The sequence below is a fragment of the Bombina bombina genome, chromosome 3, assembly GCF_027579735.1.
Source record: "Bombina bombina isolate aBomBom1 chromosome 3, aBomBom1.pri, whole genome shotgun sequence".
NCBI classification, from domain to species: Eukaryota; Metazoa; Chordata; class Amphibia; order Anura; family Bombinatoridae; genus Bombina; species Bombina bombina.
The window spans coordinates 429,988,683-430,016,357 of NC_069501.1; positions in this window are offsets into that span (position 1 = coordinate 429,988,683).

Sequence of the window (27,675 nt, forward strand, 5' to 3'; positions counted from 1 at the left end):
GACTCGTACCAAATGTTACAGCTGATAGTTTATTTAAGCTTGTAATCTTGTTGCAACCTGAATCTGACTCTTTTAAGAGCTGTTATCTCTGAAACGTACAACATTATTTGAAGGCAAAAATTGGTATAGGGGTTCATATGGGTGCTACCAACAATACTGTTTGTGTGTCCACGGACCAAAAGGGGGGGGGGGGGTTTATTTTAGAGTCCAAAAGTCCTTTATACTCATAGACTTTCTCCAGGCAGCAGGCATACTTCAGCTCTGTTTATAAATATTGGTACAATGTTTCAAACCCTAGAAAAAAACTTATTCGGTACAACTCCTTGTTCTCAAGCTTTCAAAAGGTCAAACTTTCTCTAAGGCACATTTATTCAGAGATGCATACATCCCACATTAATTTAGTTTTCTGATTTTCTTTTCTCAAATACATTACATTCTCTCTCAATGGCTCTCCTGTACACCCTTTAACATACCAGCTTACTTCTTGCAGATCACCTCAAGATCAGAAGGTAACTCACCATCAGGGTGATTTGCCCCTTTACCATTTGGAAAAGGTTTGGGAGTGGTTTTCCCTCACTACCAAGAAAGGCCAAAAAACAGATTCTGTAACCTGAAGTTGTTGCAAATCAAACAGCAGGTTTAGGCAAAATGATGCATTTTGAAAACCTTGGTAATAGATTTTCTTTGTTGGCTTCTCTATGGAGTGTGGATCAAAGCACACAAAAAAAGGTGTTGAATGTCCCTTTAAGTTAGGCTATTTTGCATATTTAGAGAGATAATGGTTGAGGGTGTAACATGGAATCCAATCATGGAAAATTTGAGTCTTAACAATATTATTTAGGAGGTAGATTACTCATCAGAAGTTCTAATGTGACCATCTTCAGCACTGGACAGGCTGTGTAGGTATATCATCCTGGAAGAACACAATGCAATTTGGTGTTCTTGATAATTATATTGCAATTAAGGATAACTAGTGCCTGCCAAGGTGTCAGTTAGGCAAAACTATACCCAATATAGAAGGAGATACAGCAACTTTCAAAATAAGCAATTTACTGTGATGTCTCTTTGTACATCATTCACATAAAGTAAGTGCCAGCATTAAAAATATACAAAATCTAACAATAATTTTCTTTTTGCTACACATTAAAGTGTTTTTAAATTTCTTGAATAATAGAAATTGGTAGATATCACAGAAAGTCACATTTGGTGTTATTGCTATACACATATTTATTAAACATTTAGTTGAGGAACAAATAACTGGACAGCTGCCTAAGGGAGTTTATCTTTCCTTAGATGTCCATATAATAGCCTTGTCATTCACTGGGTTATATTATATATCTTTTCTTTTACATAGGAAGCAAAATGTTCTTGTGTGATGTACACTCAAATTCCTTTTGCCTAGGTATATTAGATGTAACATAAAATTCACATGTATATACAGTTTTTCTATAAAGTTTTATTGAAAATTATTTTAGCATGTTACAAAATGGGAAGAACCCTGGGTTCCAAAGTAAAGTCTTTGAACAGTGTTGGTTTCGCTTTATGAATTAAATTAAAGGGACAGTCTAGTCAAAATTAAACTTTCATGATTTAGATAGGACATGCAATTTTAAACAACTTCCCAATTCACTTTTAGAATCACATTTGCTTTGTTCTCTTGATATTATTTGTTCAAAGCTAAACCTAGGTAGGCTCTTATGCTAATTTCTAAGCCCTTGAAGGCCGCAAAGCATTTGGCATTTTTTAGAGCTAGAGGGTGTTAGTTCATGTGTGTCATATAGATAACATTGTGCTCACACCCGTGGAGTTACTTATGAGAGGGCTAAAATACAAGTCTGTCAAAAGAACTGAAATAAGAGGGCAATCTGCAGAGGCTTAGATACAAGGTAATCACAGAGGTTAAAAGTATATTAATATCATATGTGTGTTGGTTATGCAAAACTGCTGAATGATCAATAAATGGATTATCTATCTGGAGTAGACTGTCCTTTTAATATTTCTGTTTTATTATATTCCAATGAGTACACAATTCTGATTTTTGTATGAGTTAACACATTAACCTAAGTATTTTTATGTATAGTTTATTATGAATAGAAAATGTATTTTTTTGTCTTAAAATTGTTTTTTCTCAATTACCATAATTTATATAACACTGATGATATCATCAAGCAGTATTGTTCAGTTATTTGGGCTGTAGATCTTACTCATGCTCTACATGGAAGGACATCTAAAAGCTGATCCCTTTAGAGCCCTTAAGACCTACTCATCTTATTTACTTAAAAGTGATTTTATTTTTTGGAAAAAGGATGAGATAAGACTGGTGGTCGGAAAGATTGAATCAATATATTGGTTGGAGAAGAAAAAAAAAGATGGCTAAAGAAGTTTTAATGGTAAAAATATGAGAAGAAGGAAAGGGTACAAAATGTATAATAAAAAAGTGAACTCTCTGTGCCCTCAATTCAAGTTATTTGTTCTCAAGGACATGAGCTTTTTGGGCCTATTTTAAAGCTTGGACTCCCATGTATGCCCATCAGTGAGCCACATTGTGATATTATATAACTTAGCAATGCAGGTTCCATTTGCTAATAATTCTTTTGCCTAGTACTGTGCTAAAAGTTTCTGGAGAGATTTATTAAAGCAGAGGTCACTATACATTGTATAACCGTAACGTCAAATCCAGAAATAAGCAGTTAATAACATTGTATTTATAGGTGGCTTTATCGCCTTGTAAATTATCCTTTACATGAGATCATTCTGTCTGCTATGGTTATTTTAGTAAGTGTTACAATAAGAGCAGGAGTCCTGATGTTTGATTTTATGACATTGAGATTGGCAACTACGCCAAAAAAAAAAAAGTTGTAATCCAAGAAAATGCTGCAATGTTGAGCATATCTAATGTTGTCATCCACCTTAAAATTATAAAGGGACATCCTCCATTATCAAAGGCAATATATAATTAAAGGGACAGTCAAGTCCAAAATAAACTTTCATGATTCAAATAGGGCATGTCATTTTAAACAACTTTCCAAATAATTTTTATCAACAATTTTGTTGTTTTCTCAGTTGAAAGCTAAACCTAGGTAGGTTCATATGCTAATTTCTTAGACCTTGAAGGCCACCTCTTATGTGAATGCATTTTGACAGTTTTTCACCACTAGAGGTTGTTAGTTCATGTGTGTCATATAGATAACATTAAGCTCACGCATGTGAAGTTACCGAGGAATAAGCACGGGTTGGCTATAATGCAAGTCTGTCAAAAGAACTGAAAAAAGGAGGCAGCTTGCAGAGGCTTAGATACAAGGTAATCACAGAGGTAAAACATATTATTATAACTGTGTTGGTTATGCAAAACTGGGGAATGGGTAATAAAGGGATTATCTGTCTTTTTAAACAACAAAAAATCTGGTGTTGACTGTCCCTTTAAGTTATTCTGACTTTTTAGAAAAAGGACACCTTATATGACTTGCTATGTTTCTTGTCCGTGTCTCTGATTCTAATGTGCTTACTAGAGTAGCCATGCTAATAAGGTGCTATTTTGTCTTGTAGCTGCGAGGCCCTTTGGACGTCAGAGATAGTAATTTCAATCCAAGATGGACCCAAGAAAGCTTAAAGGGACACTTAAATTCCAGTCAAAATTGGAATTCACATGACTGCATTTCACTTTGTAATCGAAGCATTTTTGCAATATAGATGAAAAACAGGAATAAGCAAAAATACTTCTAAAAAAAGCTATAGCTCTTTCAAGAGTGTATTTAAAGGGATACTAAGCCCAAAGTGGTTTCATATTCATCCATTTAAAGTTCACACCTTTATTGTAAAACTTGTGGGATTTCATCATAATCTTGCAAGTTTTCACTATGACCCAACAAAATTTCATATTAAATTTCTTTTAACAAATGAGGGAAAAAATAAAGTGACTGTGCATGCACATGCCAAATGCCTCCCTTGTAAGTCATAGGATGAGCATCCTGATTGGATGCTTAAAGTAAATCTACAATGGCAACTAATAAAATGTTGCAGAATAATATTTTTTTTTACATACAGATGTTTATGTGATATATGTAGCTTCCCCCTCCAACTTTTTAAAGATATGCTGCCCCAAATCAAGTGATTTAGCATATGGGTAACATGCCCATATAAACACTATTTCTGTCTATACAGTACTAGCTTATGTATGCCTTAAAGTATGCTCACATGGGGAAGGACCAGGTTTCAACCAAGCAGACCAAGATATAGAAGTACATTTAATAGTTGTTTTTTTGTAAACTCTTTTGCCTAGATTACGAGTTTTGCGGTAACAGGGGTGCGGTGCTAACAAGCCTTTTTTTCCCACCGCTCCCTTAAGACAACGCTGGTATTACAGGTTTTTTTAAACCTGGCGTTAGCCGCAAAAAGGTGAGCGTAGAGCAAAATTTAGCTCCACATCTCACCTCAATACCAGCGTTGCTGGTGAGCTGGCTAAACGTGCTCATGCACGATTTCCGCATAGGAAACAATGGGGCTGAGCTGGCTGAAAAAAACCTAACACCTGCAAAAAAGCAGTGTTCAGCTCCTAACGCAGCCCCATTGTTTCCTATGGGGAAATACATTTTATGTCTGCACCTAACACCCTAACATGAACCCCGAGTCTAAACACCCCTAATCTTACACTTATTAACCTCTAATCTGCCGTCCCCGACATCGCCGACACTTACATTATATTATTAACCCCTAATCTGCCGCTCCGGACACCGCCGCCACCTATATTATACTTATGAACCCCTAATCTACTGCCCCCAACATCGCCAAACCCTACATTACATTTATTAACCACTAATCTGCCCCCAAACGTCGCTGCAATTATATTAAATTTATTAACCCTTAATCTGCCGCCACAACCGTCGCCGCCACTATTATAAATGTATTAACCCCTAAACCTAAGTCTAACCCTAACCCTAACCCAAACACCCCCCTAACTTAACTATAATTTAAATTAAACAAAATTTACCATAATTAAATAAATTAATCCTATTTAAAACTAAATACTTACCGATAAAATAAACCCTAAGCTAGCTACAATAAAACTAATAGTTACATTGTAGCTAGCTTAGGGTTTATTTTTATTTTACAGGCAACTTTGTATTTATTTTAACTAGGTAGAATAGTTATTAAATAGTTATTAACTATTTAATAACTTCCTAGTTAAAATAAGTACAAAAGTACCTGTAAAATAAACCCTAACCTAAGTTACAATTACACCTAACACTACACTATAATTAAACTGATTACCTAAACTACCTACAATTAATTACAATTAAATTAAATAAACTAAATTACGAAAAACAAACAAACACTAAATTACAGAGAAAAAAAAGAATTACAAGAATTTTAAACTAATTACACCTAATCTAATCCACCTAATAAAATAAAAAAGCCCCCCAAAATAATAAAATTCCCTACGCTACACTAAATTACAAATAGCCCTTAAAGGGTCTTTTGCGGGGCATTGCCCCAAAGTAATCAGCTCTTTCTCCTGTAAAAAAAAATACAATAGCCCCCCCAACATTAAAACCCACCACCCACACACCCAACCCTACTCTAAAACCCACCCAATCCCCCCTTAAAAAAACCTAACACTACCCCCCTGAAGATCTCCCTACCTTGAGCCGTCTTCACCCAGCAGGGCACAAGTTGACCTCCAGAGGGGCTGAAGTCTTCATCCGATCCTTGCAGAAGAGGTCCTCCAAGCGGCAGAAGTCTTCATCCAGGTGGCATCTTCTATCTTCATCCATCCAGAGCGGAGCGGGTCCATCTTCAATCCAGCCGATGCGGAGCATCCTCTTCAAACGAAGTCCAAGCGAAGAATGAAGGTTCCTTTAAATGACGTCATCCAAGATGGCGTCCCTTGAATTCCGATTAGCTGATAGGATTTTATCAGCCAATCGGAATTAAGGTAGGAAATATCCTATTGGCTGATCCAATCAGCCAATAGGATTGAAGTTCAATCCTATTGGGTGATTGGATCAGCGAATAGGATTGAGCTCGCATTCTATTGGCTATACCAATCAGCCAATAGAATGCGAGCTCAATCCTATTGGCTTATCCAATCAGCCAATAGGATTTTTCCTACCTTAATTCCGATTGGCTGATAGAATCCTATCAGCCAATCGGAATTCAAGGGACGCCATCTTGGATGACGTCATTTAAAGGAACCTTCATTCTTTGCTTGGACTTCGTTTGAAGAGGATGGCTCCATGTCGGCTAGATTGAAGATGGTTGAAGATGGACCCGCTCCGCTCCTGATGGATGAAGATAGAAGATGCTGCCTGGATGAAGACTTTTGCCGCTTGGAGTACCTCTTCTGCCTGGATCGGATGAAGACTTCTGCCCCTCTGGAGGACCACTTGTGCCCAGCTGGGTGAAGACGGCTCAAGGTAGGGAGTAGTGTTAGGTTTTTTTAAGGGGGGATTGGGTGGGTTTTAGAGTAGGGTTGGATGTGTGGGTGGTGGGTTGTAATGTTGGGGGGGTATTGTCTTTTTTTTTCAGGTAAAAGAGCTGATTACTTTGGGGCAATGCCCCGCAAAAGGCCCTTTTAAGGGCTATTTGTAATTTAGTATAGGGTAGGGAATTTTATTATTTTGGGGGGCTTTTTTATTTTATTAGGTGGATTAGATTAGGTGTAATTAGTTTAAAATTCTTGTAATTCTTTTTTATTTTCTGTAATTTAGTGGGGGGGGGGTTAGTACTTTAGTTTATTTAGTTTAATTGTAATTAATTGTAGGTAGTTTAGGTAATCTATTTAATGATAGTGTAGTGTTAGATGTAATTATAACTTAGGTTTGGATTTATTTTACAGGTATATTTGTCTTTATTTTGCCTAGGAAGTTATTAAATAGTTAACAACTATTTAATAAATATTCTACCTAGTTAAAATAAATACAAAGTTGCCTGTAAAATAAATATAAACTCTAAGCTAGCTACAATGTAACTATTAGGTTTATTTTACAGGTAAGTATTTAGTTTTAAATAGGATTAATTTATTTAATTATGGTAATTTTATTTAGATTATTTAAAATTATATTTAAGTTAGGGGGGGTTAGGGTTAGGTTTAGACTTAGGTTTAGGGGTTAATACCTTTAATATTGTAGCAGCGACGTTGGGGGTGGCAGATTAGGGGTTAATAAATGTAGGTAGGTGTTGGCGATGTTAAGGACGGCAGATTAGGGGTTAATAATATTTAACTAGTGTTTGCGAGGCGGGAGTGCAGCGGTTTAGGGGTTAATATATTTATTAAAGTGGCGGCGATGTCCGGTCAGCAGATAAGGGGTTAATATAGTTACTAAAGTTTTTCCGATGTGGGGGGGGGGGGGGCTTGGTTTAGGGGTTAATAGGTAGTTAATGGGTGTTAGTGTACTTTTTAGCACTTTAGTTAAGAGTTTTATGTTACAGCGTTAGCCCATAAAACACTTAAAGGGCCACTAAACCCAAAATCTTTCTTTCATGATTCAGATAGAGAATAGAAATGTAAACAACATTACAATTTACTTCTATTATTTATTTTGCTTCATTTTTTAGATATCCTTGTTTGAAGAAAAAGCAATGCACATGGGTGAGCCAATCACATGAGGCTTCTATGTACAGCAACCAATCAGCAGCTACTGAGCATATCTAGATATGCTTTTCAGCCAAGAATATCAAGAGAATAAAACAAATTAGATAATAGAAGTAAATTAGAAAGATGTTTAAAATTGCATTCTCTTTCTCAATCATGAAAGAAAAAATGTGGGTTTCATGTCCCTTTAACTACTGACTTTTAAATGCTGTAGAAGTCTTGACAGGAGAGGGTGTACCGCTCACTTCTTCCAAGACTCGTAATACCAGCATTAGGCAAATCCCATGGAAAAGATAGGATATGCAATTGACGTAAGGGGATTTGCGGTATGCTCGAGTCGCGGAAGAAAAGTGAGCGGTACACCTGTACCTGCCAGACTCGTAATACCAGCGGGCATTAAAAAGCAGCATTGGGACCTCTCAACGCTGCTTTTTAAGGCTAACGCAAGACTCGTAATCTAGGTGTTTGTGAATCATAAAAATTGCTCTTTTTGTAAACAGCACTGAGACATTATATGCTGTTAGATAGTGAATGTAGGAAAGCTTCCATATCAGCCTCTAAAATCCACAGTTATAAAGTGTGTAGCGACAACATAGCAATTCTGGATATTAAACCCTTGTGCCAATAGGCGCATGTTACGCTCCCCATTGTCAGCTTAGACAGTGGAGACTGCATCTTGGGGCAGAAGGCATCGGCCAACATATGATTGATTTTGCTCCCTTACCATATGAAGCCAGATCGCTGATTGCTACAGAGAGTGACACTGTCTGTGTCACTCTCTGTAATGATCCTCCATTGGTGCCGGTGGGAGGGAAGGAGGGAGGTGGGTGGGCAGCGCAGCAAAGGAGGGAGGAGAGAGGGGTGGGGTTCCCTACGCTATGGAAAAGTGTTAGGCAGGGGAGATGGAGAGATGGGAGGGGGGACCCTACACTGCAGAAAAAAAAGCAAGAACTGAAGTGGCAGCCAAATAGTGGCATCAAATGTACTAAAATAAGCCTAGATCAATACCTTGGGCTGTCTAATTTAAAAATATATATAGTTTTCATAGGGAAATAAATAGGCTCTATTTCTGTTTAAACAGAGTGATAGCAAAAATGCTAAAAATTCTCCAGTATTTTGGGCAAGTTTTCTCTGAAATTCACAGTAGCGAAGGAGTTAATAGCAACAGGATTCTTTAAAAATGTGACAGCAGTTGAAATCCATATAATTGCAATGTTCTGCCAGGGTTTGGACAGCATTTAAATTGCAATAGTCTGTAGTAGCAGTGCCAGTATTTACTAGCCTTACACAAATAATTGCAGAAGGATTGGAATCCATCTCTCTCTCTCTCTCTCTCTCTCTCTCTCTCTCTCTCTCTCAAGTGCATAGAAACAACTATGACTTCTGGCAGGAAAAAAAAGCATTGTCGGATATAAAAAGACATTTTTGTGCTCTTTTTTTTTTTACAAGAAACAACAATCAAAACGCAAAGGCAAATTTTCGATTGTTCCAAGTATTGGGCTTTGGTTTACAGAGATAATACAAAAAAAGCATTTGTGTGTACAGAAAATGGTAAACTAAGGATATCTGATTTCCCTGCAAGCTTAACTCATTTTGGTGGGTTGTGATTTCAAATAACTAAACCAGCTATTTCCAATATAAAAATATACCTAAAGGATCAATTTTTTTTTATTTATTTTTTTAAGGGATATGAAACCCACAATTTTTCTTTCGTGATTCAGATAGAGCATGCAATTTTAAGCAATTTTTCAATTTTCTCATATTACAATTTTTTTTCTTTGTTCTAAATATAGCCACCAATCAGCAAGTACTGCCCAGCGTAGTGAACGAAAAATAGGTTGGCTCCTAAGCTTACAATCCTGCTTTTTTTTTTTTCAAATAAAGATACCAAGAGAATGAAGAAAATTTAATAATAGCAGTAAATTAGAAAGTTGTTTAATATAACATGCTCTATCTGAATCATAAGAGAGAAAAAATTGGGTTTCATTTTCCTTTCAATTTAAAGATAGCATTAGAACTACTATTATGTTAAACGAATGTTAGAATGTTGTACAAACATTGAAAATTTCGAAATGATTGAACAAATGTGTTAAAAATCGTTTCATTCGCCCATCCCTAATTGTAAGTCACTGTCATGATTGTCATTAACAGTACTGGCATTATTAAAATCTTGTTTATAAAGATGATCGCTTAATCGCGACTTTCACAGGAACCTAATACAATCCATTTCCGTCCGCACAATGTGAATGCATGTTTCAGATTGTCAGGATAAGCAGACTGTACACCATTTTTTTTATTTCCAAATTTAAATCTATTGTTTGTTAAAGCACTGTTTCCAAAGTGTTGTGAACTGTAAACAAGATGGCAACTACAAGTTTCTTCTTATACTGGATTTTAAAATTACTTAAACTGTAAATTGCGAATTTAATACTGAAAAATAGAGCAAAACTTAGCAGTTTTCTTTGTAACCATTTTTACAAAACTAGTTTAACCAAAGAAAAATACCTCCATATAGATTAATTATCCTGTTTAAGGAATGCCCTAGATGTCTAGATTTCCAAGTAATTTATAGCAAATATAGGCCAAATACTACAAAGCTGCAATCATTGGTTTAACATTAAATATGCTGTGCTTGGATTGTAAGCTAAATAGTTGTTACCCAATTCAAAACTGCTACACCAAAGTATATATTTGTAGAATTTAGACACCCTATGTTATTTATATAGAGGTATTTTGACACTTTATATTTGACCCTTTTATTGGCAAGAGCAGAAAATAAAATTTAGGGGTAAAAACACAAAATAAAATGTTTTTTTTTTCAATGAACTTTATTAAAATAAAATGTATTAAAATATAAATATATTTTATTAGAATTAAGTTAACACTTTTTTTTTACTGTATTTGTTTACTGGCATAGGAGAGGGGCCAAGACAATCAATTGTTAATAAACATTTTTGACATGTATCACTGTGACTGGCTGTCACAGTGATCACATGATCATGGGCCACTTTTCTGGCCCTCACTGGGGTGCCTAGGGTTGCCACCTTGGCCATGTTTTCATGGGAAGAAATGAGTTACACGTGCTGCCGGTTGTGCAGGAAGAAACATGCAATGTGCCTCCGGATATCTTGTGAATTGTGCTTGTGTAACTCCTGGGGCTTCCAGTGATTGATCAGTGTCCCTGATACCAGCATGCATTGCAGCATGCTAGTATCTAGGATTCACTTTAAGTTTACAATCACTGTGACTGGCTGTGAAAGTGCTTGTATACTATATTACAAATAAACTCATTTTTTAATGAGTCAAGAACAAAACTATTTCTATTTCTAAAAGAAAAAAGTCCTGCTAACATTGTTTTAAAGTGATATGGTATATAACAAAAAGTTTCAATGGAGAGGTCTCAAAGGTGTGTAAGCGTATATGCTAATTTCTAATCCCTTGAAGGCCGCATTTTATCCCAGTGCATTTTGACAGTTTTTCACAGTTAGACAGTGCTAGTTCATGTGTACCATATAGATAACATTGAGCTCACTCCCGTGGAGTTATTTATAAGTCAGCACTGATTGGCTAAAATGCAAGTCTGTCAAAGAACTGAGATAAGGGGGCAGTCTGCAGAAGCTTAGATACAAGGTAATCACAAAAGTAAAACATGTATTAATATAATAGTGCTGGTTGAATAAAATTGGGGAATGGGTAATAAAGGGATTATCTATCTTTTTATACAATAAAATATTTGGAGTAGGCTATCCTTTTAAGCTATGTCACTTTGGTCTTTTCATAGTAGAGTCCATCTTTTTTTGCAGCAATTTCCTAAATTACAAACTCTGTTAGAACTTTAAAATGACATTTTAGTGTAAAAAAAATAAAATGTTTGCTCATTTTACTTTCCTATTCCTATTTTTCTATATTATATATTAATTTCCTGAAATGGGTTAAATATAGTAAAAGTTGTGCTTTTGTGACACTCCAGATGAGAATTTAGCTGGTGAGTGAATGACACATAAGCATACATGTGTATGCTCCAATCATTGGCAATATCCTCATATAGTATAATAGGGTTGTTCCAGGTTGGCAAATTTTACTATGTGTTTAACCATTTTGAGAAAATTTGCTTAAAAATTAAAGGCCTAGATCACAAGTGGAGCACAAAAATATTAGTGCTGTTTTTAGGGTTGCCATATCGCTGCTTTAAGGGAGGAAACCTGAAAAATACATATGTCAGGGCCAGTCAAAGAAATATTGTTTTATTATATTTCGTTAAAAGAACCCTGACATATGTATTTGTCATACTTGTCCTCCTTTAAAGCAGCAATATGGCAACCTTAGCTATTGTGCATTAACATCACTCAAGCGCAATCGATAGAGCTTCTGTTCTATGCTCACATCTGCATGTTGGATAGAGAGTAGACGTCTTTGGGGGGTGTGCATTAAAATTCATGCTGAGCGATAAGCCAAGGGTGTACTTAGCTGATTGTGCGCAGTTGTGAAGCGCTTCATGTTGTTCTGTGCTACACTATTTTGTAATAATGGTTTATGCCAGGTCTTTAAAAGAGCTACATTTTACAGTGCTATTTTGAATTTGAATCTCAACACTTAACTTACTACTTGTAATAGCGCACTGTGCACTATCCATTAAAAAGTATAGAGCAAACTAAAAAAGCTTTGCTCGCATTAGGATGCTTTGGTTAAAATATTTAACCATCCACTTGTAATACTAGATTGTGCATTATTCTTTGTGCACGGTCACACACAAGATAATTCACCTGCTCTACGGATTACACTCCACTTGTAGTCGAGCCCAAAATGTTTTAACACTAGAATGTCCCTTTAAGGAAAAAGTATACATTATTTACAGCCCAGGTACCTGTGGGCATCAGAATCTGAAGCGCACCCCCCACTCACCCTTCACCAATGTGCTGACGACCTTAACTAAGATGGCCACCAGCAGCACCACACTGCGTGTGTGCTGTCATGAGATGCAGTACATATGCAGGACACAGCAATGATGGTACAACTCTATTTTATTACAGAGCACAGAAACATACATCTAGTTAGGTTGATTTCACTAACTAACTGCGCCACAGACTACCGGACCTAAGCCCCGCCCCCAACTAGTGACATCACATCCTGCTCTCATCCCATCTTCCCCTTTTTCAAAGGCGAAGCATACATTTGAATATAACAAATAACAAGGTATACGAACAGAGTATACAACAACATTTTTTTTAGAACAATATATAAACAAATAGGTTCAGAAAATATAAACACATAAATTACATCCTGACTTGGACATCGGGGTAGACTACCCTAGTCCACAGTGACCATGGGATTATTCTGCCCATACTTCCGGTCACTGTTCTAGCTAAAGTCAGTCCCTATATCGGGCCGGAAGTCTCACCACTCTTCCGCTTGATGTAACTTTGCATGAACTGTCCTCTGATACAGAAGATGGTGAATTAGAGGCCGCTGGAGGCAAAGATATATCCCCGCTGTGATCTTGCTGAGGGGAAGGCACCTCTCTTAGAACAGGGGATCCCACCGACGGTGGTACTGAGGCATCCAGTTCCAGACTCTCAGGTACAGGCTGAAGATGTCTTCGGTTACGGCGTGTAACCGTCCCTCCCTCAGTAAGGACTGGATAAGACCTTGGTTCTGGAGAGTGGCCAACTACCGTAGCAGGCGTCTTCCATTTCTTCTCATCATCCAGTTTAATTCTGACAGTTTGCCCCGCATTCAGTTCCTTTAAGGGCCTGACAGAATGTCTCCTGTCGTAGAAGAAACGATAACCCTTTTTGGCCTCTTCATCCCTCCTAAGGACTTTGTCCAGAGGAACAGGGCCAGGTGGCTTGAAGACACCCACTGAGGGTAAAGTGGTGCGAATCTGGCGTCCTAGCATCAGCTGTGCCGGGCTAAACCCGGTAGCTTGAATGGGCGTCACCCTGTATGACAAGAGGGCCAGGTACGGCTCAGATTGCTTTAGAATGAATTTTGTTGTTTGAACTGCCCTTTCAGCCATTCTGTTGGCCTGCGGATAATGTGGACTTGACGTGGAATGTACAAAGTCATATTCCCTGCTGAAAGCACTGAACTCTGTAGAAGCGAACTGCATACCATTATCACTCACCAGCTCCATTGGAATGCCCCACCGGGCGAACAAGCTCTTCAGGCGAATGATAACTGCTTGACTTGTGATATCATTCAGGAGTGCAATTTCCAAATACCTGGAATAGTAGTCGATCACAACAAGGAACTTTTTCCGTGCAGTTCACACAAATCAGCAGCTATTTTCTGCCACGGCCCCGCAAGCAGCGGAGTAGAAATCAAGGGCTCCCTTCTCTGAGTAGGCCGGCGTTCCCGGCAAAAGGCACATTTAGACACGTGATTTGCAATGTCGGAGCTGATCCCAGGCTACCACACAGCTGTAGCTGCCCTTTCTCTGCACTTTGTAATGCCTAAGTGGCCATCGTGAATCCTGTTTAACATCTCCTTCTTCATGCTGACAGGAATTACAATGCGGTCTTGGAACAGCACCAACCCCTCCAGCTCCGTGAGCTGCGACCTCTCTGGCTGGTAAGCACTTAAAGACATCCAGGCTGCTCGGCTCTCGGGCCAGCCTTCTTTTATGTACTTTATAACCTCTTGCAGATCTGTGTCCAAATATGTCTCTTTCTTTATTTCCAACAGTTTCCTTGAAGAAATGGACTTAGAGGCCAGAACTGAATCAACATACACTTTCACATCAGATTCTGTGGAGGATTCTTCAGCAGCAGCCAGCGGGAACCTGGATAGTGTATCCGCCACAACCAGTTGTTTCCCCGGCACATGCACTGCCTGAACATTGAACCTGAGCAGTCTCATTAAAATTCTCTGGCATCTCAAGGGTATTTTGTCAATGTCATAAGAGTTGATTAGAGGGACTAGCGGTTTGTGGTCAGTTTCCAGACTAAATTTCTCAAAACCCACTAGATAACGCTGAAAGCGCTCACAGGCCCAAGCTGCAGCAAGGCACTCTTTCTCAATTTGAGCGTATTTTGACTCCGCAGCCGTCAGTGTGTGGGAACAGTAGGCGATGGGCTGTAGTTTATTTTCATTTAGCTGCAGGAGTGCAGCCCCCAACCCATAACTGCTTGCATCGGCACTAACCACAGTCTTTTTTGAAGGGTCGTAGAACCCCAGCACTGGGGCAGACCCCAGCAGTGACTTGGCCTGCAGAAAAGCTTTTTCTTGTGAAGGTCCCCAGACCCAGGCAACGTCTTTATTAAGCAACTCTGTGATGGGGTGTAAAACTGTTTATAAATCTGGAAGAAACTTGCCCAATTAATTTACAAGGCCCAATATCTGTCTCGGCTCATGTACATCAGAAGGACTTTTTATCTGTTCAATAGCACAAATTTTCTTGGGGTCTGGCGTGATGCCATCCCTGTTGATGATATTCCCAAAGTAACATAATTCAGTTTTCCTAAAATGACATTTTTCTTTATTCAGCTTCAGCCCAGACTCTTTGATAGCCTGTAGCACACAACTTAAACGCTGATCATGCTCCTCCACTGTAGACCCATACACTAGAATGTCGTCCATGACGACCGCTGTGCCCACGTGGTCACTCAGGAGAGAACTCATTTCCCTTCGAAAGATTTCAGGAGTGGAGGATATCCCAAAAGGGAGTCTGCAGAAGCAGAACCGACCTACCGGCGTGATAAAGGTAGTTAGTTTGCGGCACTTTGGATCCAGGGGGATCTGCCAAAAGCCGCTAGAAGCGTCTAATGTGGAAAAGAACTTCGCCCCAGCCAACTTTGGAGATATATCTTCTAAAGTCGGCAGCACAAATCTCTCTCTCTTCACTGCCTAATTCAACCTTTTCAGGTCCACACAGATGCGCACCTTTCCATTTTTCTTTGCAACTGGAACAATGGGGGCACACCAATCAGTCACTTCAACAACTTCTTCAATAACCACCATAGACTTCATGCGCATATGCTCTTTCTCCACTTGAGGCATGAGTGGGAACGGAATTCTACAGGGAGTAGAAATACTGTATGGGACTGCGTCACTTTTAAGTGCTATACAGACTGGTTTGCAATTCAGTAGGCCCAACTCGAAAAACATATCTTCGGAAATCTCATTCACTCTGGCCACGAGGCCCAAGTCACAGGCTGCTTTTCTGCTCAATAAATTGTTAACACACTGACCTTGAATCACATGCATCCACATGGTGAACTTCCTTTGCTTGTACTCACAGCTGACAAGAAATTTCCCCACACAATCAATGCGGCCACCAGGACTATGGACATTTGTAGTAGCCCTCGCCAGCTGGGGCTGTCGAGGCAGTTTCATAAATTCAGCAAAAGACATTACAGTGATATCTGCTCCTGTGTCAATCTTAAAATCAACTTTGGCTCCCATTACAGTAAAAGTAACTTTCCAATCTTCCTCTGAGCTTGGCCGTTCCATAACGGACCCCACAAAAGACACTTCCTGACCCTCCTGGTCACTGTCCACCTGCATCTCCTTAATGTATTCAGTTTTACACACCACTTCAAAATGGCCCATTTTGTTACATTTTCTGCATCTTTTAGCTCTGGCCGGGCATATAACACTCTGATCATAGGCACGGTAGCACCGTGTGCATCGGGCATGTTGCACACATCCACTTCTAGGCCTTTCCATTACTTTAGATCTACCGCTCACACTGTGCCTTTCACTAGCAGTTTTCCTGGACTGTTGCACTTCATCCACAATACTCTCAGACCTCAGATCAGCACTCTGCTTTTTCACCAGTTCACTCTGGCGGGCCATCCTAATAGCCCCATCTAACGCTAAATCAGGCTCTAACTGCAGCTTCAGTGAGACTTCAGCATCTGCAATTCCAATAACTATTCTGTCTCTGATTTGCTCTTCTTTAGCAACACCAAACTCACAGAATTCAGCAAATTCATACAGGCTGCGCACAAATGACTCCACAGATTCTCCCACACGCTGATTACGTTTGTGAAAACAAGCTCTCTCATGAATCACATTTCTTTTGGGCACAAAGTGGGCACTGAGTTTATCCATGACTATATCAAAGTTAAATTCTTCCCCTTCTTGGAAAATAAAAGCATTGAACACTGGCTCTGCATCTTTCCCCATAGAGTATAAAAGAGAATTAACTTGTACATCACCACTCTCCTTGTTCAGTTTGGAAGCAATCCTGAAGCGCTGAAACCGCTGACGCCATGTGGGCCAAGCTGCAGGCTGAGAGAAGTCAAAAGGCTCAGGTGGGGTAAACTTTGACATTGCAATCGATCAGGAACAGAAGCGCAGGCCAGAACTTCTGACACCATGTCATGAGATGCAGGACATATGCAGGACACAGCATAATAAAACTCTATTTTATTACAGAGCACCGAAACATACATCTAGTCAGGTTGATTTCACTAACTAACTGCGCCATAGACTACCGGACCTAAGCCCTGCCCCTAACTAGTGACATCACATCCTGCTCTCATCACATGCGCCGGGAAGCCAGATGCCATACATGCAACCTTAACAAAGATGGCAACCATGCAGTGCAGTTATTTTACTGCCGGCCGGCCATCTTAGTTAAGGTTGCCGGCTGACCAGTGTTTATAATAGGCAGAGACAGACGCTCCTTTATGGAGAGCACCTGTAGGCACATTCAGCCCTGATTGTTTGCATCAATGATATTTCAACCCAGGTAAACTGCCCTCTCCAAATTTGCACAAAATGTAAGGAAGCAGCTAACCTATTTGTAATGTAGCTTGGCTGTAAATTTAAGTTCTTGTAACTTAAAGGGATAGAAAAATTTAACTTGCATGATTTAGATAAAGCATTTAATTTTAAGATACATTTAAATTTTATTTTCAAATGTACTTTGTTCTTTTGGTATCCTTTATTGAAAGGGAAAATGTACATATCCTACACTACTGGGAGCTATCTGCTTATTGGTGACTACAAACGTTTGTCTCTTGTCCTTGGCTGACTAGATTTGTTTAGCTAGTTCCCAGTAATGCATTGAGCTTATTTAAGAAAGAATAGCAAGAAAATGAGGCATATTTGATAATAGAAGTAAATTGGAAATTTGTTATAATTGCATGCTTTATCTGAATTGTGAAAGGAAAATGTAGGTTTCATGTCCCTTTAAATTCTCTGTGAACCGATGTCTGAAAATATACCAAAGCAGTCAAATCCCATCGTAATATTTGAGACCATGAAAATGATTATTTCCTGAAAGTAATGAACAAGCAAACCGCAGTCACAGAAACTAGGAGCTGAAAGATGTAAAAAGCTTTCAACAGAATCACCACATCTGCTATAAGTCACTTCATTACAAGATGCTTACACATATAAATAATGTTAATTTTTATTTAATTGTTGCGCTGAAACAGTTACCATGTGTTTCAGTGGGAAAATGTTTTCACTGCTTAATAAACTAACTAAATTCTCAAGGGGATTGCTGGACTTGGGAAAATGTAGCAACACTTTTAGGGGAATTAAAGGGACAGTCTAGTCAAAATAAAATTTTCATTTTTCAGATAGAGCATGCAATTTTAAACAACTTTGCAACTTACTTTTATCATCAAATTTGCTTTGGTCTCTTGGTATTCTTTGTTGAAACCTAAACCTAGGTAGACTCATATGCTAATTTCTAAGCCCTTGAAGGCCACCTCTTATCTCAGTGCATTTTAACTTTTTTTCACAACTAGACAGCTCTAATTCATGTGTGCCATATAGATAAAATTGTGCTCACTCCTGTGGAGTTACCTAGGAGTCAGCACTGGTTGGCTAAAATGCAAGTCTGTCAAAAGAACTGAGATAAGGGGGCAGTCTGCAGAGGCTTAGCTACAAGGTAAACACAGAGGTAAAAAGCATATTAATATAACCATATTGGTTATGCACAACTGTGGAATGAGTAATAAAGGGATCATCTATCTTTTTAAACTTTAAAAATGCTATAGTAGAAATATAAATATTAAAGTGGGGAGCAAACAGAATTTTACATTTCAAATTTTTATAATATAAAAATAATTATTCAGATAGAGCAGCAATTTTAAACAACTTTCCAATTTACTTTCATTAACAAATTGTGCACAGTCTTTTTATATTTAAACGTTTTGAGTAACCAGCTCCTACTGAGCATGTGCAAAAATTCACAGAATAAGCTTATATGTATTTGTGATTGGCTGATGGCTGTCACATGTTACGGGGGAGTGGAAATAGACTTTTTTCAAATTGTGATAAAAAATCTACTCATTTGAAGTTCAGACTAAGGGGCATATTTAACAATGTGCGAGCAGACATGATACGAAGTAGCGTATCATGTCCGCTGCCCATCGCGAAATGTCAACAGCATACGCTGTTGGCATTTATCATTGCAATGCCGCCCTCTGCAGATTCGCAACCAATCGGCCACTAGCAGGGGGTGTTAACCCGATCGAATTTGATCGGGTTGATTTCTGTCCGTCGCCTCAGAGCAGACGGACAAGTTATGGAGCAGCGGTCTTTACACCGCTGCTTTATAACTTCTTGATAAGTTCTGTTTCCGGCCCCTATGTGTCTTGTTATCTTGCATTTGTTGATTATGCAAATCTACTGTGTTTACTGGTCCTATAAAGTAATCAGAAAGTGGGCGGTACAGGCTATTCTGCGCTGTACTGCTCCCCCATAGCCTAGTATTGTGGCGCACACCCACTGTACTGTGGCAAGGGAAAGAATTCCCCTGTTGACTAACTGAATCTGGCATCATCCTGTTCTGCATTGGGGGCACAATACTATATATATAGCAATTGAAAATGCAGCACAGTTTTTAACAGGTTGTACTGTCCTCTTTGTCAATAAAAAAAGATGTGTACACTGGGTAGCCAGCTGCTTTGATGGATGTGAGTTTTTGTATTAATAGATAGATAGATAGATAGATAGATAGATAGATAGATGATAGATAGATAGATGCATGGATATATATGCATACACATAGATTAACTGACATTAACAATGTTAACTTACTGTAATGCCTATATTTTGTTTCCTGGCTGTAGGAAATAGTCGTACAGTGTTTGGGGAGTATCAATACCCTTATGTCCTGAGGTCAATCAGATTGTGCATTTAAAATAAAAATATATTTAGCTTCCTGCATATAATAACATCCATGAATAATATTTTCCTTGGTCCCATAATAAATCATTTGTATTGTACCCAAACCAGACCAGAAATTAAATGATGAGGAATGTTATCAGTTGGTAAATTGAATGCTATCCCCTTTGTAGCCTCTGTGTATTTGCTGATTCTTGTGGGGTTTTTTTTCTTTTTCTAAAAGTAAGACTCATATTGTACAAAAAGAAATTGGGAAAACATTATTGTGAAGGCCTTTAAAGGGACAGTCTAGGCCAAAAAAAACTTCATAGAGGTTCATATGCTAATTTCTTAGACCTTGAAGGCCACCTCTTTTCAGAATGCATTTTAACAGTTTTTCACCACTAGAGGGTGTTAGTTCATGTATTTCATATAGATAACACTGTGCTTGTGCACGTGAAGTTATCTGGGAGCAGGCACTGATTGGCTAAACTGCAAGTCTGTCAAAAGAACTGAAATAAAGGGGCAGTTTGCAGAGGCTTAGATACAAGATAATCACAGAGGTTAAAAGTATACTAATATAACTGTGTTGGTTATGCAAAACTGGGGAATGGGTAATAAAGGGATTATCTATCTTTTAAAACAATAAAAATTCTGGTGTAGACTGTCCCTTTAAGTCTAAAAGTCCAATGAACAAAATAAATACGTTATGGCTCCAAACTATAAGCCAAACTTTACCACCGTTCTTTACTCCATACTGAGGTAATCCCGCCTGACATACGTTATACCTCAGTGTTTATCAACTCCTGTCCTGAAGGACCGCCAAGTGGCCCCATCTGTTTTCCTACATGAGCAAAGGTGGCACAGACACACTTATTGAGATATACTGAATAAATAGTCCCGTTATAGTACCACAAATAAAGTTACCTTTGTGCAATAAATACTTCTATAATGCCTTTGCATATTATCAAAGGTACACTACATTTTCTATATTGAAACATGTTTTCCTTCTCATCAGTAAGTGATATTTTAGTTTAGGAAGGGACAGTCTAATCAGATAGGACATGCAATTTTAAAAACTTTCCAATTTACTTTTATCATCATATTTGCTTTGTTCTCTTGGTATTCTTTGTTGAAAGCTAAACCTAGGTAGGCACATATGATAATTTCTAAGCCATTGAAGGCGGCCTCTAATCTCAATGCATTTTGTGCTCACTTCTGAGGAGTTACCTAGGAGTCAGCATTGATTGGCTAAAATGTGTGTCTGTCAAAAGAAATTAAATAAGGGGGCAGTCTTTGGAGGCTAAGATGCAAGGTAAAAAGTATATTATTATAACCATGTTGGTTATGCTAAACTGGGGAATTGGTGATAAAGGGATTATCTATCTTCTTAAACAATAGCAATTCTGGAGTAGACTGTCCCTTTAATTGAAAATCATCAAGTTTAATTTTGAACATTTTTCATGTAAGACCTAAATTATGTTTTCCTTAAACCCTTCAAATCCTATAAATACCCCTGAGAATTCCTATTTATAGAAATCTACTCACTAAAGTGTGTAAGATCTCTCCATATTGAAAGAAAATCTTAATAGTGCAGCCTAGAGACTTGAGAAGTTTATTATAATTTAGTATATAAAGCCCCTTGTGCACAGAAATGCCTATAAGTATTGTTATTCTGAGTTTTCAGGGGGATTCTTCATCTCTGGCAGCTGCAGGTTGTCTAAGACACGTGGCCATTTGTTCACCCTCTGTCCAGAAAGTAAACCCTGAATAGCAGCCAAGATGTCTATTGCTGAGTAGAATGTGTTTTTAAATATAGACATGGACCGAAATAAACTCTTACGGAGGTGACAAAATCTATTATAATATATACAGAGCTCTAACCACTGGATGACCTGGTGCTGGATATTCAAGCCTGAATTAGATATACAAACAGTAGAATCCCATAAAGGGAAAAGCTAAAGAATAATTCATTTTTTTTCCAACACATATCCTTTGCTCTTGTCTTACAGATTGGTTCACAGAATACAATTCTCTGAAACCTTTTAATGTAAATAACATTTTACCTCAGTGTCAAGCATAACATTAATTTTTTTAGGCCTGGGCCTTAATTGTTACCATTTATATGTAAAGTGCTACCAGTTTTTGAAGCATGGGGTAAATGAGATACACAATGAAACCGACTCATGATGAAGAAAGAAATACAGATACAAAGAACAAGCTAAACTGAACAAATTAATACAAAATGGTGAGAACCCTGCTCCCAAGAGCATACAGTCTACACCTGGTTTCGCCACACAGTCAGATATTAGTTTAAAGACATAAAATAGCCAAAACTAAAATGTGCATGAGTGAATTTCAGTTTTGAATAGAAGCACGTTTGCAATAGACTGTTTGTATTAGCAAAAATGCTTCTAGTAATGTTTTTTTACTGTTTTAGGGCCTAAAGGTCTAAGTTGAGACCAGGCCTACAACTCTAGGAGGCCCATCTGGTCTTGCAAACATTAGATGCATAACTACAGTGGGAAATGGTGGCTCTACTTGCATCACATCTGGACCGTCTTTGTGGCCCCTGAAAAACAGGGCTTATGTTATAAAAAATGTGTTTGAATTTGTATTTACAAATATGGCAGCAGGGTTTCCAAGATGGCCCCTACAATTTTGCTTCACAGAAAAACCTTCCAGGGGCATTTGGCTCCTATGTGGCAGCCAGCTAAGCTTCTGTTTATTGGAAACAGCCAGATAGGGCACTGTGAAAATGTAGTGCCCCACCACAGCCTTTACCCAGTGAGATCTAGCTATGCCCCTGGTCTATATACAAATACTGCACATCCTCAGTTCTCTTCCATTCATACACTGCATCTGCTCAGAGTATGTAATCTTTTGAAAGGGCGACTAGGCACTGCCCAGTTTACCCTGTATGCCTCTTTTTATGAACCAGCACTGATGATCTGGTGGGAGTGGGTGTTTTAAACACTTATTAAAGTTAATTGTTCAAGCACATCTGTAGTTTTTGGGTATAGTTTCCAGAACTGTTTATGAACCTTTGTAGCGCTGTAGAATCTGATAATAATATGATATCATTGTGAGTATGGGTGCTAAGACAGAAGACAGGAAAGAATTGGTTAATGCATTATATGCCTATTGTTTCTGTTCCTGACCTGATCTGTTGCCAACCTTGCCTGTTTGACATTGTTTTTTTTTATTCATCATTAATGCAAATTTTTGCTTTAAATGGGAGTATCTCATGGGCCAGTCCCTATGGAGTGGCTATCAAAACATATGGGAAAATATAACAGCATCTAAATAGTAAGTATGTAGCATATTATGGACTGAGAACGATGAATTGCTTGATTTATGAGTTATATGAAGTTAAATGTGAATTGCCTGAACTGACTTTTGTTCCTGATTTAGCTGTTTTATTACTATTAATTTTTCTGGTGTAGTTTTACCGCCATACAGCAACTTTAGTGGTTTTGGCTTCAGTTGTTCAGATTCCTATACCAAAATTATAGTTCAGTGGGTTGCAAAATAGATAAAGAGAGGGTGGCACTGAATGGATCTCAGGAGGTCAGTGTATTTGTTGTTATTTAGGCATAAGTTATTGGTTCTACAGGCATTGTTTTTTGTTATGAGTTATGAGGACACACATTTTGACACATTATTATCATTAGCAGTTATGGGGGTAATACGGAGTGGTGAAGTGCAAATCATAGCTTGCCAAACCTTAACTTTTAAGATGTTTGGGATATCAGTATTTATGGCTTAAAAAAATACTATTTAAAAAATATTGATGTGCAACAAGGTTGAACACACTTTTTGTATTTATTTTGTTGAAAACCGCCTTATTTTGTAAACTTTTGCAAACATTTAAATTTGAGAAGGCACTCCCCATATAGCCACAGAGCAAACATCTATTCATCTTAGTATGGAAAAACTAGAAATGTGAAGGGGTGAAATTCACAATTCAGCTGAATCTTTTGTTCCAAATATTCTAAATACTTCCTATTTTGAATATTCGGCACCCTTGTTCGTTATTCTTCTCGTTTTAAACTAAAGGAATGCTGACTATTCGTATAACATTAAATGCATTTTCGTTCCACTGCTACAGGTGAAAAAGAACCTTCTCCTTTAGTGCAGGCGCTGGGAGCCACCGTGTAAAGCCCCCTGTTAGAGCGGTGGGGGCTCTGTGAAGAAGAGGAATGGGTTAGCATGGCTCTTCAGCGTGCTTAAGTAAGTATTTTTAACTATTTAAAGAAAACAAAGAAATACAGCAGAATTTGGCATTATTCCTTTGTTTCCTTTTAATTTAATGCTGCGTTCGTTTGGATATTCATCTTGTTAAAACAAGACAAATATCTGTGTTTCGTTAATGAATGTGCATTTGTTACGAACCAAATACACATGTCTAGAAAAAACGGTATAATCTCCGTGGTGTAAGATACCATCTATGTATGACTTTTAGGTTGATTTCAAGCATATGAGAGGAGATAGCCGTTGTCATTATGGATGGGAAAAAAATTAAAAACCTGTTTGTGGTAGTATAATAACTCCAATTTGTTTTCCCGACTTTCTAGATATGGGGGAGTATAGGATCAACAGCCCATATATTATGGAAAGTGTATGACTTATTGGAGGGACCCTATTACACAATGATTCAAAGTTGGCTAAAGGTAATATTTCTAGATTGTTTATGTGTTGATAGGAACTTATAGATGCGTCTATATATATATATATATATATATTTATAGGTAAACCAATTCCCAAAACATTTATACCCATGGTCATTTAGCTTTGTTTGTGATTTACGTTTTTCATTATTTGTTAATAAAAATACTGGTAAATCATGGAGATAAGAGGTAGGTATTTGACATATAAAAATTATATCCTAAATCAAATTGTATTTTCTATTAAGGATATGAGTGGACGGGGTCTAGAGAATCGATATGGAAACATGAGCAGAGATTGATCCCAAATATAAAAATATTTCTATAATTAATGGGTTTTGAGTAAGTATATTTTTAGCTAGTTTTGTCAGACTCCTAAATTAGGAACTTGTGATATTGCATGCTCCAGGAAGACCCAGAGTTTATAATTTTGATGTATGCACAAATCTACAATACGTTGTAAAAATACTGCATAGAGATAATATTGCAGGTTAGGAATTCCTAGACTACCTTGTAATTTGGGGGTTTGCATAATTTTCCTATTGATCCTAGGACATTTGTTATGCCAGACAAATTCTACAAAACTTGCTGCAGGATTGGGAGGTACTTGATTGGAAGAGGTATTGTAATCTGGGAAAAACTTTAAGTTTGAGTATGTTAATTCTGCCCAACTATGAACATTTTTTAGATCACCCTAATTATAGCCTCTTTCATTGGTATGAAATTAGATTTATAAATAATTAAAGCGAGTTTAATTCACAAGTATGTCAAAGTTGTTTGGCACCAAGTAAATAGTGTTAACTGTTTAACCCTATCTAAAATGTGTTGATCTAGTGTTATGTTCAGAATTTCAGATTTTGATAGGTTAATTAGGAAGTTAAAATGAGTGATGAAGGTCTGGAATTTAGCTGGGAATTGTCTGGGTTGGACAAGGAGAATAAAATATTGTCAGCCAATAGAGAAATGGTATTCCATTGTGAATGTGAGCCAATTTGAATTACCTTGATATTGGTATTTTATCTAATCAATAATGCACCAGACAGATTTTTCCTTATTTTATAGACAGTAGTTCACTGTGGATGCTGATCCGAGTGCAGATACTGGACATTTCAGGGACCTCCAAAGGCTCAGGCGGTGCGAAGGTGATATTAAATTTTTTGGTGAGTGAGTCCACATCGGTAATACCCTTACACACTATGGATTTACCCTCATGCTGAATGATGAGTCTAAAAGGGAAGCCCCATTTGTATTTAATTTTGTGCTCTTGCAAAGTTTTAATGATAAATCTAACTGCTCTACGATTTTACACAGTTGCTGGAAACCAATGTTAAAATAATTAAATATTGTGATCTTTATATTTAATAGTTAGGAGAAGGAGAAACCTCACTTTAAAATCCAGCTTTAAAACCCATATGTATCTTTTTAATGAAGACATATTACTATCACATCTCTTTGAGGTGATGACGGGTTAGGCTGTGGTCTCATTGCCCTGTGTGTGCATTCTATGGAGGTTGCTGATATCTTAGATGATTGAAGAAAAGGTCCACCAAGTAAACCGTTAGAACATCAGGCAAGAAATTCTCTGGTATTCCTCTAAATCTCAGATTACTGCGTCTACCCTGTTGTCCAGATCTTTTATTTTCTCTTGCAATTATTGAATTAGCGAATTATGGTGTGATGAGTGATGGTCAGATGATTAAACAATATTATTCAATGTATCTTCCTCCAATGTTTCAATATGGGATCCCAGTTCTTTGCTATCTTTTCTAAGTACTGACAGTTCAATTTTTATAAAAGATTTGAGATCAGCTATATCTGTCTTGGATTGAGAGGTTGTATATACAGGGAGTGCAGAATTATTAGGCAAGTTGTATTTTTGAGGATTAATTTTATTATTGAACAACAACCATGTTCTCAATGAACCCAAAAAACTCATTAATATCAAAGCTGAATATTTTTGGAAGTAGTTTTTAGTTTGTTTTTAGTTTTAGCTATTTTAGGGGGATATCTGTGTGTGCAGGTGACTATTACTGTGCATAATTATTAGGCAACTTAACAAAAAACAAATATATACCCATTTCAATTATTTATTTTTACCAGTGAAACCAATATAACATCTCAACATTCACAAATATACATTTCTGACATTCAAAAACAAAACAAAAACAAATCAGTGACCAATATAGCCACCTTTCTTTGCAAGGACACTCAAAAGCCTGCCATCCATGGATTCTGTCAGTGTTTTGATCTGTTCACCATCAACATTGCGTGCAGCAGCAACCACAGCCTCCCAGACACTGTTCAGAGAGGTGTACTGTTTTCCCTCCTTGTAAATCTCACATTTGATGATGGACCACAGGTTCTCAATGGGGTTCAGATCAGGTGAACAAGGTGGCCATGTCATTAGATTTTCTTCTTTTATACCCTTTCTTGCCAGCCACGCTGTGGAGTACTTGGACGCGTGTGATGGAGCATTGTCCTGCATGAAAATCATGTTTTTCTTTAAGGATGCAGACTTCTTCCTGTACCACTGCTTGAAGAAGGTGTCTTCCAGAAACTGGCAGTAGGACTGGGAGTTGATCTTGACTCCATCCTCAACCCGAAAAGGCCCCACAAGCTCATCTTTGATGATACCAGCCCAAACCAGTACTCCACCTCCACCTTGCTGGCGTCTGAGTCGGACTGGAGCTCTCTGCCCTTTACCAATCCAGCCACGGGCCCATCCATCTGGCCCATCAAGACTCACTCTCGTTTCATCAGTCCATAAAAGCTTAGAAAAATCAGTCTTGAGATATTTTTTGGCCCAGTCTTGACGTTTCAGCTTGTGTGTCTTGTTCAGTGGTGGTCGTCTTTCAGCCTTTCTTACCTTGGCCATGTCTCTGAGTATTGCACACCTTGTGCTTTTGGGCACTCCAGTGATGTTGCAGCTCTGAAATATGGCCAAACTGGTGGCAAGTGGCATCTTGGCAGCTGCACGCTTGACTTTTCTCAGTTCATGGGCAGTTATTTTGCGCCTTGGTTTTTCCACACGCTTCTTGCGACCCTATTGACTATTTTGAATGAAACGCTTGATTGTTCGATGATCACGCTTCCGAAGCTTTGCAATTTTAAGAGTGCTGCATCCCTCTGCAAGATATCTCACTATTTTTGACTTTTCTGAGCCTGTCAAGTCCTTCTTTTGACACATTTTTCCAAAGGAAAGGAAGTTGCCTAATAATTATGCTCACCTGATATAGGGTGTTGATGTCATTAGACCACACCCCTTCTCATTACAGAGATGCACATCACCTAATATGCTTAATTGGTAGTAGGCTTTCGAGCCTATACAGCTTGGAGTAAGACAACATG